General features: G+C 35.8%; 1 pseudogene; it reads left to right on the top strand.

Moving 5' to 3' along the window:
• The first annotated feature begins 331 nt into the window (after positions 1 to 331).
• On the top strand, positions 332 to 1,250 carry LOC119518224 (annotated as a pseudogene).
• Positions 1,251 to 4,634: the final 3,384 nt, after the last annotated feature.

The raw sequence follows: 4,634 nt of genomic DNA, 5'->3' as shown, positions 1-4,634 counted from the left end.
TCCAGAGTCATCTGAAAATATTTATACTTTGCACTACTTCTAAATTAAGTTACTATTCCTCAGTGAACACAGATGATAAACTGCCCTATGTGTTTACAAAATTTCTTCATAATTATACTCTTACCAGAATTTCAACTGTGAGGAAGTTTTAGTAAGCTTCAAGAATTCATAACATTTATTTCCATCTAAGGAAAAACTCATGAAGACCAACAAATCAATACAATACTGACATTTATTATTTCTTATAATTGGAAAGCTTAATAAATTCAAAGTTTCATTAATAAAAATTGTTTTCTTTTCAGGTAATGTAACTAAGAGCCACCTGAAATTCATGGAGAACAGAAACAACGTGACAGAATTTGTTCTACTGGGCCTTCACAGAATCTAAAAATGCAGAAAATCTTATCTGTTGTGTTTCTTGTCATCTACATCACCACTGTGGTAGGAAACAGTCATTGTGGTCACCATTATTGCCAGTCCATTATTGGAATACCCCATGTATTTTTTCCTGGCCTATCTCTCCTTTATAGATGCCGGCTACTCCTCTGTCAATACTCCAAAGCTGATCATAGATTCACTCCATGAAAATAAGACCATCTCATTCAATGGATGCATGACCCAAGTCTTTGGGGAACATTTCTTTGGAGGTGCTGAGGTCATTCTGCTTACTGTGATGGCCTATGACCGCTATGTGGCCATATGCAAGCCCTTGCACTACACAACCATCATGAACCAGTGGTTGTGTGGGTTGCCTGTGGGAGTGTCATGGGTGGGAGGTTTCCATCATGCAACCATCCAGATCCTCTTCATGTTCCCATTACCTTTCTGTGGCCCTAACATCATAGATCACTTCATGTGTGATCTGAATCCTTTGCTCAATCTTGCCTGCACTGACACCCACACTCTAGGGCTTTTTGTCACTGCTAACAGTGGGTTCCTCTGCCTGTTAAACTTCACCCTTTTGCTTGTCTCCTATGTGGTCATCCTGTGCTCCCTAAGGAACCACAGCTTGGAGGGAAGGCACAAAGCCCTGTATCTCCCACATCACAGTGGTCATCTTATAATTTGTGCCTTGCATATTTGTGTACATGAGACCTGCAGCTATTCTAGCCATTGATAAAGCAGTTGCTGTATTCTACACTATAATAACTCCCTTGTTAAATCGCTTAATTTATACCTTAAGAAACGACCAGATGAAAAATGCTGTTAGGAAACTGTGCAGTAGGCAATCTATTTCAGGTTACAAATAAATGTATCTGGAGCTCAATAAATTTCATCTGAGGAAAGGATCAAAATGTTATTTGGGATTATCTCCACAAGGAATATTTACTGAAGAAAGAAAAAAAAAAAAAACAACTAATCACTACAGTTCATACTTTCTTCATTGAAGGAAGCAAAAATCAGTGCAATAAACTGGAGAAAACCCAACTAAGGATCATTTTTTTTTGGCATTTTTGGAAAATTCTGCCAAATTGAAGCAAACCTTTATTTGCTTCATCCACATTTATGACTTCATAGACTCTTCTTGCCATAAAAAATAAAAATTAACAAAATACATTGGTATTTGGAAAAAAAATCTCTGTAATAATCTGAAGAGTTAGCTGCTGTTATCATTTTGTGTGTGTGTGGGGGGGGGGTGCTGATTGAAAGGGGACCATAACAAAACAGATGTGTTTTTTGACTGATTTTACCACTATTCTCTTAACAGCTATGAGACACCACCAGTCAATGATGATGGAAAGGTTAAATAATTATAATAGCAATAATTTATTAAGCCAGACACTGTGCTAAGCACATTGTATATATCATTTCATTCTCTATAGATTTAAATCTAATAATTTTTCAGTAATAACTGCTTATTTTTATATAAGAAAATTCATGGTTATTTGTTGCCTGCAGCATCATGGTATCTAAATGCAATTCAGGGCTATATGAGCAATAAGCTTTTAGTCTCTGATTTGTAGGTAATAAAAATTATCCCATGTGGGCTTCAGAAACAACTTGTATTTCTCATGTAACCTGTATAAAATTATAACTGAGAAGATACAATCTAATCAAATAATATTTGAAAGTTAGGCAAAAATAGGTATTTGTTAAATACGCAGGCATACTGCATAAATACTTGCCAACAAGATGTAATTATTTTGACAAAGTAGCTTAACAGCAATAATTGCTGAATGAATGTAGAAGAGTATCAGTCAGACACTAACATTGGATAAATATAAACCAAAATAAATAATATTGCATGCTAGTGAATTGTTGCTTACTTTGATTCAGATTCTATGGAGAAATCCCACTAGATCTCATGGAGGAATCACAATATTATTTACTCTTGTTTAATCTTGGGAATGAGAAATAAATTAAAACAAGGATTCACAGTGAATGAGCAAATAGTTTACTTTGGTATTCTCCTTGCTGTCAGCATGGTTTCATTATTTTAATAATGTGGGTTGTGAATATTGTATTTTTCTGTTAGTTTACTTTTTGGTAACACTACAGATTAAATACTGCTTTGTAAAAAATGTATGGTTCAGCCTACACAAAATCAATTTTAGATTAACTTATTCCATTACTCCCTATTGTCCTTCATTCATTAACTGACAAATGTTTTTGAGCCCAATAAACATACAAGGTACTGTGACAATTTCTAGGTTTCAGTGACTAATAAAAAGAGACTCAGATGTTGACATACTGAAATGTTTCCAAGAAGTTATGATCCATAGCTATGAGAGGGCATAAATTACAACATGCTGGGTGCTTTGTTAAAGCACATGGGAGGAACACCCAGCACAGGCCAGGAAAGGGTCAGGAAATGTCTCCATCATGAAAGACATAAAAATGGGTCCTGAAGGATGGAAAGGATTTCAAGGGTAAATAGCCATAAGAATTGGAGTGAAAGGATTCCTAGGAGTGGGAATATATTACAAACCTCATGAGGTCAAAAAGAGTATTACATAACTAGGAAATGTGAACAAATCAGTAGAGTTGTAGCTACCAATACATCAACTCTTTTGACAACTGTATTTGGACCCCCATTGTGTGCAAGGCACTGTGCTGGTCACTGAGAGGGTAGCAGTATAAATAGCAAGACATGAGGCTGGAGGGACATGAGCATAGAAGATCAAAAACAGTTTTAGAATCCTGTTAAGGATTGATGCTAAGGACAATGGGGGAGATGCTGAAAGGTCTTTAAACTAGTGAGTGAAACAGGGAGACTTCAGTTTTATTATGATAACTCTAGCAAACTTGTGTTAACAAGACTAGAATCAGAAGAATAGTTAAGACATTATCCCAATGATTTAGATATGAAAGAATGAAAACATGAACTCTCTTGGTGCCAGTGAGGAACAGACTGTGATGGTCACTGCTGTGTCCAGCACAAACCTCCTCCACCAGATCAGGGTGCCATGCCCCAGCTGCTTTTATACTGGATTGTTAAATTTACATAGCCCTATTTTCTCTGGATATTTGTACCAGATGAATTGAGAGCTGCCTCACCTTGGTGGTTATTCCCATTGTTCCAGGGTCCACAAGTGCTCACTGACTGAATACCACAAAGATAAAAAAGCTAGATTACTTTTTGTAAATTTAAACCAGCTCTATTATGCAATATATATTCCTATATTCTTCTGCTTCCATGCTGAAACTGCCTAAAGTTGTTATTTAAATTTTTGGAATCATTCTACATGCAAAACATGGATGGTTAAATTATAATAGCACAACAATATGTGAATACTATATACTTTTACATGATAAAAATATACATTACATAAAATCAGAGGTTAAATTGGGTAGTAAGTGTACTAATTTTTCATCTTTAAGTTTGAGGAAGTAATAAATTATGTACAAATTTTAGAAATGAAGGAAAGGAGCATAGAGGACTGACATCAGCTTGACGGTAGAGTAAGACGCTATGAACGTTCTGTTATATCTAAAGACACATCGAAAAACAAGCAATAATTGGCAAAATGAAAATTCTCAGAACTCTTGAACTCTTGAGAATATTCAAAGGGTTACAGTAACTAAGCAAATTATGAATCAAGAAAAAGACAACTTTAAATGGTAGGATAACCTCAAGGCTCCCTTACTAACACGTCCTATATTTCCTCTCCATGCCAATGTGGCACCAGTCCATGCCCCCAGTATGGTCCCTTTCCTGGGTTCCTGAGGATAGAGTGACCTTTATTTACATACTGGCATGAACGCATAGCCACACCACTTCATCTCTGGACAGTGAAGGCCTAATGTAAGACACTTGTGTCTCCCTCACCTGTCCCAGAAGTTACTCCACAAATACAAGTGGGTGACAGGGTCGTTAAAACTCTATGAGATAATTATTGAAACATAGCTGCATGAAGAAAGACAGGAAAAGGTGGATCATACAAAAGAACAAAATAAAGCAAAAGAAGCCATCAATGAGGAAACCTAGACATTGTACAGACCAGAGAATTTAAAATAACATTAAATGTGCTCTAAGATCTAAAGCAAATATGGACAAAGAAATAAAGGAAAGCAGGATAATGATATATGAAGATAGTGAGAATATCAATAAGGTGATAGTAACCACAAAAAGGAATCAAGCAGGAATATTGGAGTGAAAAATACAGTGACTGATATAAATAATTCCTAGAGAT

The sequence above is a fragment of the Choloepus didactylus genome, chromosome 21, assembly GCF_015220235.1.
Source record: "Choloepus didactylus isolate mChoDid1 chromosome 21, mChoDid1.pri, whole genome shotgun sequence".
NCBI classification, from domain to species: Eukaryota; Metazoa; Chordata; class Mammalia; order Pilosa; family Megalonychidae; genus Choloepus; species Choloepus didactylus.
This window is presented reverse-complemented; position numbering and strand designations above follow the sequence as displayed.